Source organism: Embiotoca jacksoni, unplaced genomic scaffold (genome assembly GCF_022577435.1).
Source record: "Embiotoca jacksoni isolate LCO1_2020_lvr unplaced genomic scaffold, fEmbJac1.0.p SCAF_6, whole genome shotgun sequence".
Taxonomy (NCBI): domain Eukaryota; kingdom Metazoa; phylum Chordata; class Actinopteri; family Embiotocidae; genus Embiotoca; species Embiotoca jacksoni.
Window position 1 is genome coordinate 2,039,356 of NW_027185414.1, and position 17,193 is coordinate 2,056,548.

A 17,193-nucleotide genomic window follows, 5' to 3' on the forward strand; every position below is an offset into this window, starting at 1 on the left:
CTGTCTGTCACTCGCTTTTCCAAAAATGTCACCAAACGTTGATGTGCGCTCTCTGCTCAGGTTTCAGGTGGAGAAAAGTCCACTTCGCCCAGACCAGTGGTCACTAAGACATGTGCAACTCAGGTGCTGATGTTGATGAAGCAACAGAACTTGGATTACTTACTCACAAAGGTTATAGCCGCCCCCTGGTTCATGCACTTCACAGGAGCAGACTTCAGACAAACAGGTTTTGAAAGGCAGCAAAGACATTTTGTTTTGTTTTGTTTTGCTGTATGAAAGGTGCAACACAAAAAAAGCTTCCCGTCATTATTATAATCTATTATTATTGTCATTAATAATGTCAAAGCCTGTAACCTAGCAACTTAAACCTGGGATCTTCAAATAAGCCTGTACTCGGGAGTGGGAGTGTTAATTTGTCGGCCTTCAGGCTGTATGAGGCTACAGCTGGGCCTCTTGACCCTGAGTGGGAAAAAAAAACATATAGAAACTGAATAAACAAATGCACACATGAGCTTATATATGAGTAAATAACATTGCAACAACGTGACCACATCTAGCATTATACGAGGTAAATTGTAAATAGCTTAAATCCATAAATCCACTAATCACTCATATGACTACTCTGTCAACAGGGCGCAATAGGCATTCTTTCCATCTGCACGGTGTTATGTCATCATCACATGGAAACTATAAAAGCATCTTCTGTTCAAAAGGCTGCCTCATGTGTCTCAGTAAACGCAATAAAGACATTATCCCTTATCATAATTTCAGCTGCATTTCAGCTGTGTGATCCCACTGCACTGCTCTCTTCATAACCTCCCTTCTTTCATTTATTGCTCTTTTGAATGCAGTATTTTTGTTTGCACAAAGATCTTCCAAAGAAATGACTGGGATTAATGCACCTCATGAAGTAAGTTAAAGCTTGCCCTGCCCCCGCACCCACACAGCAAATATGAAATGGTCACCATCAAACATTTACAAAATGTAAAGTATATATATAAAAATCTGAAATACAATAAATCTACAAATATAGTTTTAATTAGATGAGGAGCTTCATCAGGAGCTGCTTGAAACTTAAAAACAACGTTGACAAAGAAGTTGATAGATATTTCTCTTCTCAGTACCAGGTGGTATACTGCAGCGTTACGTAAGCTTGGTTTTCCACAACCGAATAGCAAAATGCTTCTTGATAAACAGATGCACCGCTTACAGAAAATCGCATTACGTTCAGGGAAATAGACAGAGCAGATAGTTGAATACCTTTAAAGTCTATGTATTTTTTTCATTCTGTAAATGTGAGGAGCATCTTGACTGTAGTGGGCTTATTTTGAGGGCGAGTAGCTTTCTAATGGATTCACTGACTCATTTAAATTTGTTTTTGTGAATAATTAAGAATGCAAACTGGAAGATGGAATACTCTAAAAGCGGACCGACTGAGCAACGGAGCCATTAATGAAATATAAAAACCCATAAAAGGGTGTTGTGGTGTATGCGATGCTGGTTTGAACCTAAACTGGAATTAGCAGCTTTTCACTACCTGCCTGCTGTGATCTGAAGAAACCAGTACTATGTGTCTTTTATCCGAGGACACTATGCTTATAGTGTCTGTGTATATGCTTGCAATTTGCAGTGTGGACATGTGTGCGGTTGAGTGCTTTGAATGTGTTTAGGTGCTGATGAATATCTTATTCTTTCCCTGTGTATCCAAGTGTCTCTGCCCCTGTAAATCTTCGCCTCTCCACTCGTGTGCTGACTAGTTTGCCTCCGCTCAACACTACATGTGCTTCATATATGACACAGAGTGTGATGACGTTGGCTTGGCTCCCCGCTTGGTAACAGCATTTGTCATCTTTGAGACCAGACGAAAGCAGTACATTCGACTGTAGGCATATGTTACCTGACCAGCACACTCCTAAAACCCTCTCATTTACATTTAGAGTGAATGCCATACTGTCAGTGAGGCTCCATTCCACTTGGGCAAAGCCCCACACAGCCTTTCTACCTCCTGCTTTGCAGTACATGGAGAGCAAAACAATAGTTGTAGTGATGGGGAGGCATCAGACACACTAATTTGGTGTTATGGCAAAAGTCCCTACCAGAACGAGAAGCATTATTTTTACAAAGTGGATCGAAGAGACTAAATCTCACCGTGTCGAAACTGGCAAAATGGAACTTTTTTCCTTATGAATTTTAAACAGGAGCTAGAAGAGTCCATGTACTTCAGTCGAGGGGTACTCCAACCTTTTCATATCAAGAATCCCCAAATGGAGTCACATCAGATCTCTGACACCACAGTATTGGAGGGCATTTTGCTGCACAGTTTCATCATTTAGTTGAAACTTGGTCATTGCTTGGACTGCAGGTGTAGAGATAACAGAAGAGAGGCAATGAGCAGAAAGCGAGACAAAGAGTCCACAGCTATGCTTTGTGAGGCAACTACTTCAGGTGGCAGTATACTCCATCAGAATCTAACTCCACTCTATGATGGCAGCCTTTCCACCTTGTTCACAACCATAGTCTAGGGTTTTAGTGTCTTAACAGATGTTAATGCTTAAGACACAGCAAATACAGCTGAACCTGCAACCTGGTATCACAGTGAAAATGTGAAATAGACACGCTGGTCCACTAAAGCAAAACATGAAATAACTACGCTTTGTTCGGTTAAGGCGTGAAATGTACATGTTTTCCTGCAGTGGTAGAAAATGTATCCTTCTGCATGCGTAGAGCCATGTGATATACAGGAAAATGAAACTTATAGCTAAAACACATGGTTGCGGTTCGGCAAATGTACATGGTTGGGGTTAGAAAACAAAAAACTCAACAAAAAATGGTCACATCCTGGACTCAAATTGCACCGTCATGCATTTCAGTCAGTGACTTATGCCACCATGCGATCCTTCCTACCTCCAAATAACGCCAACAAATTTCCTTTTTTGCCTCTGTTGTGGGACCTTGGTCACATGATCACACTTCACATGACATTTACTGTAAGTGTCAGCTTTTGAAATGTGTAACTGTCATGCCTAGTAAGGCTAAAGAGTGGCTATTTCACATTTTTCTTAAGTCTCACGGCATGTCTATTTCACGCTTTGCTGTGATCCTGGCTGGGAGGCTGATGGGAATATAATTTGTTTTGCAGGTAATTACGCACAAACTAACATGGTAGACAAAATAAAACTGTTACCAATAATGTCACTTAATGGAAAGTGGAAGGATCACCAAGGCTGTTACAATTCATTGTGATGGGCCGAGAAAGACTGCTCCAAATTCCATCCATTGGTCAATGAGATATTTCAATCAAAACCCCAAGTGTCAATCTCATGGTGTCCTAGAAGAGATATCAGAGGATAAAACATCTGGCAAAATCAACATCTGTACTTAATTTTATAGCCATTCAGTAGTTGCTGACATATTTTAGTCTGGATGAAATGGCTGACAGACCAAGATTAACATCCCTTGAGTCATGCTGCTAACATGGCTAAAAACACTAAACTAGTTTTAACCTTGTACTTAATATGAACATAATTAAAATGTGACTTTTTTTCTGATGATGATCCTAAAAGACCCCTCCGTGGTGCCTAAACCCCACTTAAGAGGCCTAACAACACCACAAAAGTTAATGGGATCATTACAGATTGTTTGTGCCAGCAAATAAACAACAAATGAACAATGTCTCATTTAAGACAGGAAGAATATGGCATCATAAATAAGTCCATTAATGAGAGTGCTGAGGCGCAGGAAACTGGTCTACCAACAGCATCAACAACTTATTTAATTTTCACTTTGTGCCCTCAGGTAAGTTTAATAACTTCACTTAAAACCACACCTCATCATTGGCGAAATATTACTGCTGATACTTTGCTACCTCCTGGGAGAGCTGTGGCTGTTTATACGTCTGTCTACTGAACCACCTGTGACCGGCGACTCGGTATCACCTGAAGCTGCAATGCTATAATATTATTTTTGTTTGTTGATCATTGAATAATGTAAGTTTTATTAGTTGTGTTATTTGAGGTTGCAGCAATGCAGCAGAGGACCAAGGGTGCTCTATCTTCGCAGGAAACACTAATTATCCCTCTAAGAGATAATAACTGTATTTATCGTCTGAGGTGTTGGTTTTCTGAAGGGTTATTTATCAAATACCATGCGGGATTAGAAAATCAATTCTGAGTGTCACAAATTAATTTGCAGCCGTCATCTCACTTGTTCCCATGAGACAGCAAGCAGTAGAAGCACCTTACTAATGTGGAGAATGCTGTGGCATTGATTTATTTTTCCATATCTCCCATATCTAATGAAGACTGCTGGTGTGACCCATGACAGCAGAGTATGCCTGTACCTGTTTGGAATCTGCGCTGCTGTGGCACTTTTTCACTTAATCAGCTTTAGGGGACACGTTCATAATTATTTACACCATGACTCCAATCAAGCAGGTTAGAAAGTTGAAGCAGGTTGAGCGATGGATTCCAGCCAGAATGTTTATGTGTTTGCAGCCAAGTGCAGTGTGAATGTTTTCCCTCATAATGTTCCTCATTAGATTAATCTGATACGATATTCTGGCATTTTCCACTGAATCACAGCCAAATGGATTCTGACTCGCACCGCAGCATCTCTGTCATATGGCTGAATCCTGTAACGTTCACTTAATGTCTTGAAGTCACATAATATGGCAAACTAGGAGTTGCAGTAAGATTATTAAACGTAAAATCTCTCTTATTCTGTGCAGGCAGAAATTGGTCATTTAAGAATTTTTGGGGAATATATGCAATATAGGGGATTAAGAACAAAAATGATATGTGGACTAAACAAAAACATATATTCAGCCTAGTATCATGCCAGAGCGTGAAATCCACCCATCAGTCCACTAGAGGATACCGTGTCAGTGTGAAAACTAAGGTGCCTTAGGTTCAGGAACCAAAACCCATGTGGTTAGGCTTAGGTTGACTTCAGCCATATGACAACCCTCTTCAACTATGGTCATACGTGTACTGTTCACGCCTTGGTGAGGCAAAAACTGATGCTTCCATGGTGCATCTAGTGGACTGACGAGCGTACTTTCTGGACTAGTGGAAATATTTGATCACCAAATTTTGAATCTGGAAGTTTAGTCGGAAGAAAAGCTGATGTTTTTTGTACCCGGGCTGTGGCACCAGAGATCAGAGTTTGCATCCTCGCATGTGCCCGTTGTTTAAGGCTGGGGAAGATCATAGTTTCAGTTAAATAATGACATCAACACATCATGTTATACTTCAAGGCACTGCAGATGGTTTCTGTATGAAACAAGATCACAACCTCTACTTAACCTTAACTAAGTGCTGCAAGTGGCGAAACAAAAATAATGAATGACCAACATTTCCTAATTATAAGCCTAATAGACACATAACAGAACTTTTTCTGTTTGTCTTCCGTTGTCCTTTTTACAGGGAAGTATAATCTCAGTTTAGTGAGACAACATTTTTACTCACTGACAATGCACCAACACTGCATTGCATATTATCATACGAAACATTATTTTTGGCAAGTTAAAAAAAAAAATATTAACAGGAGAGATTTTAGGCTTGAAGCAGTTTCAGCTATTTGGTTTACACTTTACTTGAATATTTTCCAACAAATATGTTTTTTGAAAGAGAATCACGTTCAATATAGCAAGTGTTGCTTGTTTACATGTGTGTTACTGGACATTGTCTTTCAAGATTTTTGATGGTTCATATCTCATTTTTATCATAATGCATTCTCTATTATGATCTATGAAAAGCACCTCGATTTGTGAAAACTGATTATTTTAAACATGTTTATTGATTTCTGATTTTATAAATGGGTTTCTCCCCTCTGTTAGTCACCACTTCAACAGAGTTAAACATGCCTCCGTTTCCTGCAAATTGATATTATCTAGCCCTCAAGCATTATTGAATTTTTTTTTCTGCTTGCATCTGTTTGTTGCCTGCAGAGCAAACATCAGAATGTGTACTACGTGTTTGTCGATTCTGATTCATAGATAAAAGAGACCCCTGGTCCAAAGTTGAATGGATAATCTGTTTATATTACTGCTTGAGGCAGTTTCTTTGAATTAGTGCTTTACTCAATAAACACAGAGGAGAGAGAAAAAGTGCTATTTTCTCCTTTGACTGTGTTAGTGGGTTGAAAAGACATCTGTCAAATGATCCCTTGAAAAATGTATTCTGAGAGAAAAAAAAAAACCCACCTTCAATTAAAGAAAAAAACTCAAGCAATTAATAAAAAAAATACACTCAAAAACTATGGTGGACAACTGAGTAACAAATAATGAGCACTGCATATATAAAAGAAGTAGTACTTCAACAGTTTCTATAAAGAATGTCTCTTTTGAGTGAGCATTTGACAGATGCCCTCCTTTCTAAGCTGCTTGCATAGCTGCGTCCTTGCAGGCTTCATCTATTCGCTACCACAGCCATGCCAAGACTCTGGCATATAGTCTCACACAGCATCTGAGATAGCCTTTGTGTTTTCTGCAGTTTGTGTGATATGAATAAGAAACACCATGCTCACTCTACAGAGGACAAGTGAACAGGATGTAAGGTTGTCTTGGTTGGACAGAGGTAACAACAGACAAGTGGGAAACCACGCGTATTTTTATATTCGAGGTCCCACTGCTGACTTTCCCTGTCAAAGCCAGAAGAGGAAAGTACTATCCAACTACCCACCCCCAAACGCACATACACACACGTGTGTGTCTGGGAAAGAGCTGTGCAGCTTTCAGAGCGCAGCATGAGAGCATTTGATATTCATAGAAGGGAAGAAGAGGAGAAAGTGAAACAACAGCGGGGGCACTGCCTTACGCGTGATATTACATTGTAATTATGATTTGGATGCAGGCACAGTGAAAGCACTGAGGGTGAACTACAAATGTACAAAAAGGTATGCATACACACCGACACACATACATAACACACAGATCAAACGTGCAGAAATGGCACGCATTCCTCGGGTGGAAGAACTTGAAACTGTCCATGCCCGTATCATTGCAGGAGTAAAGTGGGATCAGGCGCAGCGCGCTGCACTCTGCGCTTGTTTTGAAAGCAAGGAGATGAGGCGAGCTCCATATAGCCATCGACAGAGCTGTTGTGATTGGTTTGTTTACCATCAATATTTGCAGATGTCAATCTGGGCGCCTTTGAGAAAATGGATTTTTCAGCATGAAATAAAATGTTCAGAGAAATCATTAGCATAAGCGCTGGCAGAGACTGAGAAAGAGACAGACATATATCAGATGTAGAAAACATATACACCTTCAAAATATCATTGGTATGTACAGACAGAGAGACAGGCAAAGAAAGACAGACATAAAAGGAAAGATTGGGAACTGCCCAATAATATCCTGAACGAGTTCTCTTAAAAAATGTTTTTTTGAAAAAGGCCCGTAGAATTTCATATTTGATTAATAAAGCCTTAAAAAAAAAGAAAAACAAAGAGAGCGAGACAGTCAAGGGGCAGAAGAATACAGATACACACTAATACACACTAATAAAACAAAGAAGCAAACGTGTACATGTAAAAATCGCAAATGCACTGTAATGCATTTTGAAAACATTCCTATGGGATTCTTCAATTCGATTAGTAAAGGTTTGGAGGAGAAAGAGAGCAAGAAGGAGCTGTCAGACTGCTATGCTGGCACATCTACTCTGCCTCTTTTATCAAAGATAAGTAGTATTGATTTACTTTGAGGCTGTAAAAAGTATTCGTCTTAAGAGCTGACATTTAATAATCTCCACCTAATCCATGTTTTGCTGGGAGCCTCTTGAGATGCTGGTGAGTCCTCTATTGTTCTGTTCTCTCGTGCACTGACTGTATACCAGATGAAGAAGACAGACATTATTAACCCTCCACTGGCTCGTAGCTATATGTGCCAAAAATGCAGGGCCCAATGTTTAGTCGATGAGGGCTGAAGGATTGCAGCAGCTTCTGGGTAATTCAACTTTGATTGACTCACTGGTTTGATTGAAGGATTCGCTGTGATTGTCCTTGTTTTTATTTTGTTGTATGTGTGTGCGTGTTTTTGTGTTTAGCTCATTATAAAGGTGCTGCTGCATCATCTTGAAAATCCTCAGCAACCTATGTCTAAAGTTAAGAAATTAAAAGTACACTGAAATGTTCACGAAATACTTTCTGCAGTTGTGAAAAAGTTAGTACATCCTCAGGAAACTGTGGGCTTTTTTGATATATTTGGACGAGCAGATATTTGATCCTCTTTGAAAGAGTGCATGCTGATTGCAGTGACATATTTCAACACCACCACAATGAAATATAGCTTTTTAGTGATCTATTCAACAAAAATATCAACAGATGTAATATTCTTCTGTGAAAAACTAAATACACCCTTTTCCTCGGGGTCATATTTTTCCACTTCTATCAGAAATAACTTATTGTTGGTGTTTTACTCAATTGTCGACTAATCTCTCACACTGGCTTGCTGAAATTCTCTTCCACTCAAATTTCCTTTAGTTGCAAGATGTTTTAAGGTTTTCTTGCATGCGCTGCCTGTTTGAAATCCCCCACATTTCAGTGGGATATAAACCAGACTTTGACAAGGCCCTTTCATAACACTCCATTTCTTCCTTTAGAGACATGCCCTGGTGGATTTCCCAGTGTGCATAGAATCATTATCTAGTTGAAAGGTCCACTTCAGGTTCAGCTTTTGGATAGATGGCCTCACGCTATCTTTAAGATCTCTTTGATCTTATTGCTTCTGTATGCTGCTGTAGCGAAAAAATGTCCCCTCGGGGATTAATAAAGTAACTACCTAACCTAACCTAACCTAACCTAATATGATGTAGAATCCACATCCCAAATGATAACACTACCACCACCCTGTTTCACAGTTGGTATGCGGGTCCTCTGAAAAGATGACGTTGTTCTGAACCAAACATGCCTACTGTTACTGCAGCCAAACAGATCTGTTTTTGATTCATCTGTCAAGAGGACATTATTCTAGAATGTAGTCTTTTCCTGCATGCTCATTGGTATAATCTTTTTTGGGGAAAACACAAACTTTTTCCTGGCCAATTTGAGAAAATATTTCAAAAAAAGCAAACAATGTTCATGGAGTGTACTCACATCATTTTCCACATGACTGAATATACAGTCCAAACAAAAATACATGTTTTTTGTTTTTCAGTTTGAAATAAAACAATGGATTCTATACTGAAATGAGGTTCATTCGTTGTTCGATATTAAAAGAACGGTGTGGAAGCAACTGAACAGACAGACATGAATTCAAACAAAATCATTGTATTTGATGTTAATTTGAAAATGCTTTGTAGTCAGTACCTTCCTGGTGGCTTCTATCCACTGACCTCAGCAGACGTTCTGCTGATGGTCTCCCAGGCGGCCGTGGCTCAGATGGTAGAGTGGGTACTACTAGTTGTAAGGTTGGCAGTTCAATGCTCGGTTCCTCCTGTCCACATGCTAAAGTGTCATGACACTGAACCCCAGGTTGCTCCTGATGGAAGGTGAGAACCTTGCACGGCAGCTCTCCCACCACTGGTGTGTGAGTGTATGGTTGAATGGGAAATATTGTAAAGCTCTTAGACGCTGCAAAGGTACATAGCAGTTCAATATTGACATACTGTGAACCCACTGAAATTAAAGCTGAGACTTTAACGTAGTATCCATGTTTTCATTTCAAATTTAATGTGTGAAAGCAAAGAAAAAAAAGTGTAACTGTTCAATTATGGTGTGGATTGTGTATTTACATGCCTGGATCATAGGCAAGAGAGTGTTGGTTCTAATTTATTAGGGTTAGGTTATACTTTGTTAAATGTTCTTGGAATTTTTTTTATGATTTATAGTAAGCATACACACCCATTTTATTTTGTTCTTCTACTGTCATAATTACTGCTTAAAACAACCATTGACGCTGTATATTGTTATAGAGTATAGGTGCCACATAGTGAAGCTGTACGGCTATCATCTGATATATTTAAATTTAATTTTGTTTTTTAATATTTCTGCAAGCAAATCTTGCTGGCATCAGTGGTTTTACAGAATGACTCCAAAAGTCATTTAATCACCTAAAGACTTACGGCTCCCACACGGTTACCGGAGTGAATCGTCGTCATTAAAGTCAATGCTTCATATCCCACCGGCTGCGCGGCCGGCCCATCTCACCAGCGTCCCAGAAGCGAGTCACCGCGCTGCTCTGGTAAAAGATATGAGCGAGTCTATTTCTGACGGAAGTTGCTTAACAGAGCAGCCGGACAGGAAATGTGTCAAGAAAAAAAAAAAAAAATTCCAGCCAATTTTCAAAGTGAAACGCCCACGTGCAAACTCCTGATCGTAAAATATATCTGTGCATCCCCCTGTGGTCTTTCAAATTTGGACAAGAAATGCATTCTCTTGCTACAGACATGTCATGTAAAATAGTTACGCCATAAATATGAGGATTCATGTTTTCAATGATTAAAACGCAGCAGGTCGTATTAACTTTGTCTGTAGGCTGCGGCACAAAGTAGGAAATGACAACAATGAAAACAAAACGGACAAAAAAGAAGCCGTTTAACAGCATTTACCGACGTTGGAAGCACAGAAATCAAGGAAACATGACCAAATCAGGAAGTAAGATAAAATGGGTTGACAAAACCTGTTTTCAGTGGAATATGCAGGTAAGTCTAAAGCCATAAAGGTGATGAGCAAAGAGGTGGGCTTTTTTCTGGATTCTGCAGAGAAGTCATGAGAATTAAATGAACAAAATCAAACAGGTTCAGAGAGCTTGGATACTGTTAGATTTGCCCCATCTATTAATGAGATCATTAACATTTCGATCACATTTCATGATTAAGGTTTGTATGTGATCAAATTGTGTTGATTTATCATTAATAAAAACATTTCACACACCAGTCTAACAGGATGTCGTTTGATTGTAAAACTGAAAACCCCACAGTTATGCATATTCCCATGTCTGTTTTTTTTTTTTAAAAAAAGAGAAAAAAGAGGTATGTCTCTGCAAGCAGACACTGAAAAAGTCTTTGCGGTCATTGAGATAGTGCCTCCACTCCAACACAAAGGAAACAAGAAAAACAACCCGGAATATCGGTCATTGTGTGTTTGTACACACCAGGGTGCGACTCGGAGAATAGTTTCTTGTAGAGGACTGTAAATTCAGAGCCCGGCTTCTGTCCATTAGCGAAACTCTGCTTTCTCCCAGCTGCCCCCGCTGCCCACCGTCTCAGCGGAGGTGCTCTGAAACACAACACACCAAATGAGATGTGACTGGTGCTGCCATAGTGTTCTATTTATACTGGAAGGGACGACATTGAGGAAGAGATGCAAAAAAGCACTCACCTGCTGCTTGATGAGGTCTGGTGGCGCTCGGCGCCCACGGAGGAGGCTGCGTAATTTTCACCCTCACATCTGAAGGTGCAAGGGAGACCTCACCCTCCTCAACCATTCCCTCCCCTCCTCAGCCGGCCTCACTCACTTTCCTCCCAAAGGCACAGGAAAACAGCAGATAATTACCTGGTGTGAAATTTCCTTGCAGTCAGTGTATCTGCCACATGATGTGCGGGTGTCACAGAACTCATATTTGACTGGGGTTTTGAGGACATGTAACGAGGCTATTGTGTTGATGGATGTGTTGTGGGTAGCCTCCCCGGGGTAAAGGAGCAACTCTAAAAATAACGCTTTTTCCTTTTTGATTTTCCGTCTTTAAAACGAGAACAGGTTCGAGCTCAGAAGAATATTTAACTTTGAGGAGAAGTTTAAACAATAACTTTTCATTTTGGGGTTCTAGTTGTATTGATGAGCGGGCCTGTTTTTCTCAAATGGCTGAAGTTATATTTTGGGCTTATATGAAACATTAAGGTGAAAACCCTATGCACTTATCAGCCACAACATTAAAACCGCTGACAGGTGGAGCATCAAGTGTAATACAACAGCAATAAATACTGTAGATTCAAGAGCAATAAAATTGTTGATTTATGTGAGTGGTCACTTTGGAGACTGTAGTTTATGGTAATGTTGAACTCTACTGGGTTATACTGAGAGGCATTGCTAATATGTTGTCCCAATATGATGCTTTTTGAAAGGGAGTGTTTTGGAGAGTTAAGACAGCATCTTGCGATAGTCTGGACACACTGCTTATATTAGTGTTGTCTCAGTCACTCTGAAGGGTGGGCCAATCAACGAGCAGTGTCTGTGATGAGCGCAGCATTTTACGCAAAGTTGAACATTTTTCAACTCTCGGTGACCAGAAAAAAACGGCGTACGTTCAGCCCTCAGCGCACAATAAATGCTCAGAGCCTTGTCACGCGTTCATTACAAACACTTTGGTGGACACGGGCCTTGGGTAGCTCCAGTGGTGGCAGAGTGTCGGCCGGTTTCGGCGCATGATTGGTTAAAATGACCCGAGGTCTATGCCCAGTAGGGTGGAACGGCTGCGAACAATGCCCCATGGAGCGCAGCCAGATTCAATGTGTCATCAATGGGTCTGGGTACACCAGGCTAGCTGGACCCTACTGACCCTCAGTGGTGTGGCACTTTAAGGCACTTCCACATTGGCTTCACTTTTCAGCCTTTCAAACCAGGTCTATTTTTCTATACACTCAACGTATTCTACACAATACATATGCACCTTCCCAACGGCTACAACGACACCTGATTGGCTATTTCTGCACAGAGAAAGTATGTTTAAAGTGTGTGCTTAACGGTTATGCCAACATTCTGCTTACAAGGTATTTCTGTTTGATAAATGTGTTATTACTCCCAATGATGATTTTTTTTTTTTGGTATTAAATTGGCTGTTTAGAGCATATTTCAGTGCTTTTCTTAGACGTTTCATAGTTACAGCTTCTAATCTGCTTTCGTGATCTGAACGTCTTTGTTTAAATCACCTCACAAAGTTCCAGTAGGGATTCTCCCCTGCACTAACATATTGATTTCAGTGGGAATTTTCTCCACATGCCATAAAGTATTAAGATAATTTGTCAGATGATGACAAAGCTCCACCCCCCCATAAATGAAAAATTCTGCTTGGCAAAGCCTCCATCACTCAGGCCTCATTTAGCCCGTGCCCCTGTGCCTTCAATAAATGCCAGATATGGGGATGAAGGCAAACGAAGTGCAGGGGGGAGCGTTGTTTAAGAGCACGGCTGCGGTAGGATTAATGATCAGAGCGGCAAACTTGGCTTTTGCTTGCATCAGGTAATCAATGGCGTTGAGTGAGGCAGACGTGCCGGCCGGCGGAGGGGCTCGTCGAGAGCTGCAAGAGCCGAGACTAACCTCCTCTCATTTCTCAACAAGACAGAGAGCCCCTCGCTGCCAAGCAGACAAGGTGAAACACCATGGGGACCCGAGTTGAATGGCAAGGGCTTTAATGCAGTTTAATGATTTTATTAATCTGATGAGTCAAATGCTCGTGTTGTGTCCCTGCAATATGTCATTTGTCTCAAGGTGCTGTTTTCACCAACTTGTTTTGCCTTTGACTAGGATTAGGTAGATAGGAATGGTGAACAAACAAGGCAAATGATAAATGATGCTTCGAGCTTGGTACAGAAATAAAATGAAGCTCTGTTACAAAGAAAACACACCACTGAAACAACAGCACTCTTACTAAAAAAAGGACAGGGGTTATCCAGAAAAAACAAAGTACATTTATAAATATGCCGCTTCTGTTCTGTCTTCAGTCAGTTCCTCCAAAACACATTTTCACCACAGCATGCATTCTTCTTTTCCCCTAGATTTCAAAGACACAAAGCTTTGATTGACAAGTTGGTTTGTTCCTAGTGTTTAATTGTATTTTCAAACAACACTGAGGGATCATGAGGTTGACTAGTTGTTGTGTTTATCATGTTTTGCTGCTTTCTTACTTGCCTTTGATCTGACTTCTTATGCTCTTGAATAAGTGCCTGCTTTCATTTTGCAAATGCACTCTGATTTCTAATTGAGGATAAAAAGGTCCTCTGCCACTCTAAGACTTTTCCCTTCATCATTAGTAGCCACCACCATTATGAGATGCCTCAAATCAGAAGGAAAGGGCTCACCACACTGACATTTCTTTGCTGCATGTTGATGCTTGTTCTGTTTTAATGGAGTAAAAAGTGTGAATATGAGATGCATTTTGGACTCTGTACAACTGTATAATTGTAATATATTTTATATCCCAATCCTATTAGATAAAGACAGTATTGCCTCCTGTTTCAATTTGAATCAATGCCAAAAAGACAACTTTTCTTGTTTTGGTACTTTTGTGACTACAATGATACATCTGCCCACAGGAAACAGTGTTGGGCAATATACTTGGAAAGTGTAGTGAGCTAAGCTTCACATTAAATTAAACTTTACTCCACTAAACCCCAGAGAAATATAACAGGCTGAAGTCACTATAGTTACAGATTACATTATCTGCCTACCTACCTACCGACCTATGTATGTGCCAACCTACCTATCTACCAACCAACCAACCTACCTTCCTACCTTTCTACTTATCTACCTACCTACCTATCTATCTACCTGCATATCTACCCACCTACCTACTTACCTACATACTTATCTACCTACCCAGTTACTTATCTACCTATCTACCAACCTTCCTACCTACCTACCTACCTACCCACCTACCAACCTTCCTACCTACCTACCTACCTACCTACCCACCTACCAACCTTCTTACCTACCTACCTACGTACTTACCCACCTACACACCAACCTTCTCACCTACCTACGTACTTACCTACCTACCTACCTACCCACCTACCAACCTTCTTACCTACCTACATACTTACCCACCTACGCACCAACCTTCCTACCTACCTACGTACTTACCTACCTATGTACCAACCTACCTACTTACCCATCTGTCTATCTTTATGGCGCATATCCTTTTCTGGTTACCTCTCCGTTGTTGCTATGATCCACCAAAGAACTACTGGGACACATCATTTTGTACACATCAGCTTTTATCGGGTGCTTTGCATTGACCATTACTGGTTCAATGTAAACGTGCAGAAGTCGGGATATGAGGCGGGTCTACGAATGTACATTTTCAAGTGGACGGTTTTATAAATCAGAGATTTTTTTGCATATGTTACTGTTGGAGGGTTTTCTTCCTTTTGAAAGGGAGTTATTTCCTTGCAGCTGTCACTCACATGGGAATTGTTGAATTGTTAGATTCCTCTCTATAATGTTTGAAGGTTCTGTTGTAAGGACTGTAATGTGTTAATTGCTCTGAAGTAACTTGTGTTTTGATTTGACACTATGAATAAAATGAAATGAAATTGAATACCCCTTGGATACACAGTCATTTGAGCACATTTAGAATGAAAACAAATAAAGATTATAGCATCATAATGTCAGAACTTAGGTCAGTATCTATGTAAGTGCTACTAGTACATGTAACTGTGCACAAAGTCAACGTTACAGAATTACCAAATTATTTCCATTGAGTGGGTCCTCGTCGGCAGTACTTACTGCATGTCACATTCTTTATTAACTTTTTATCTTTTTTTCTCCTGGCAGAAATTCATCCATTGCAGCAGGTCTCTCACAGACTGTTTAAATTTCTTCGACTTTTTAAGTGCCTTCTATTGCAAGATAGCATGCAAAGTAGTTCATATCTAAAGTTTGACTGGTGGATCAATGAAGAGTTGTCAAACAAGAATGATTTACCACAGCCATCTTGCTCACTGTGATCTTTTGAATTGTTTAGTTCCTCTCAATCATTGCTTTAGAAGCTGCAATTCAACATAATGGAAAGTTCCAACCTTCAAGCTGTCATCTCACCTTTTGTATTCTTCAATCTTCAGTAAATCTATAAATCTGTCAAACTGGCAGATGTATGCAACTGGAGGACAGAAGGTCAATCTAACAAAATCCTTTTAACCTCAACGTGTTCTTATCATACAGCCAGCTGTCCACAAGGTGGGTCACATTGGTGATGAAGCAGCCATTAGCTGGAGCAGACTGACCTTACAAAGGAAATCTGTCACAAACTAACTTCTCTCAAGTATCCAGCCTCCAAAAATGCATGATCAATCGAGCTGACTCCAATGTTTTTACGAGTGCAATTCTCAGTCAACAGTGTCAGTGTGTGATTATACCTCCATCTATCATTGTGATGGGACTAAGTATTGGCTCCTTGTGACAGACTCTGAGGAATAGGACTCGACTTCAAGACAGACTTCACAGACTCACTAGATCAGCAGTCTGGAGCATTCACGAGAGACGACAGGCACTCAGCTTTTTCCTTATCCTCTCAACAACCTCTTAATTTATAGTCCAGGGCTTCCTTTTCTAAGACTTTTGTTGCTGCTGCTTCTGTCCATCCATGCCTTGAACTCCCAATGCCCTCTTTGGCTGAGAGCGGTGATACAATGAGGAACTGTTTAAGGATTACTGGGAACTATATGGATCTATACAGCAGCAATAAAACATCTCAAGCCCAGTATTTGTCAATATACTTGAAAAGAGATGACAAGCGATTTTCTCTGTCTGTTTTCAGTATACACACATAGAGTACTGAGCACAACACTTAACAATACCTCAAAGCATTTATGAATGGTAAATTGTCTTCAGCTACCTTTTTAACTCAAGAAGAACACAAAACAGCTTTGTGAAGCGGTGGACAGGGTGCTGATTCTCCCTGAAGAATTGACGCTTATCAAATTGACTGTCCTCAGGAGTCTATTGTTACAATTAGAAGGTAGTGAAGCTATTCCTTTTATATCGGCAGCTGATGTCTATTTTCCTTTAATTTGTTATAATTTGGAGGGAATTGACTTAATGCCTTGTCCGACAAGAGCACGTTTTACTGATATGGATTGTTGTAAGGCAAGCTTAATTGATGCTGAGTGTTGCAGCAGAATTCTCAATGAAAAAGCGATGAAACAAGTGAATGCTTGACAACCTGCCTCGGCAGAACCGCTCCTCTTCTTCATGTTATTGAAGACACTGATTTCAGAGGCACAACTCGTGCTTGGCCTCAGTTATTTTCTTCTCTTTTAAGCCAGTCTTCGCTGTCTGTCACTCTAGACAGGTGTGTGCTTGTCAAAATCACTATTTGCATGGTGACTTAATTTGAATAATATGCAAGGAGAAAAAAAATAGGTTGAATACTCCACTCTTAACCATAATATATTTATTTTTTTGTCTGATTAAATTACATGTTTCACTGAATCTTAATTGCTTTTTTGTGAACCTGCTTATGTGATCTGATTTGCAATTTTC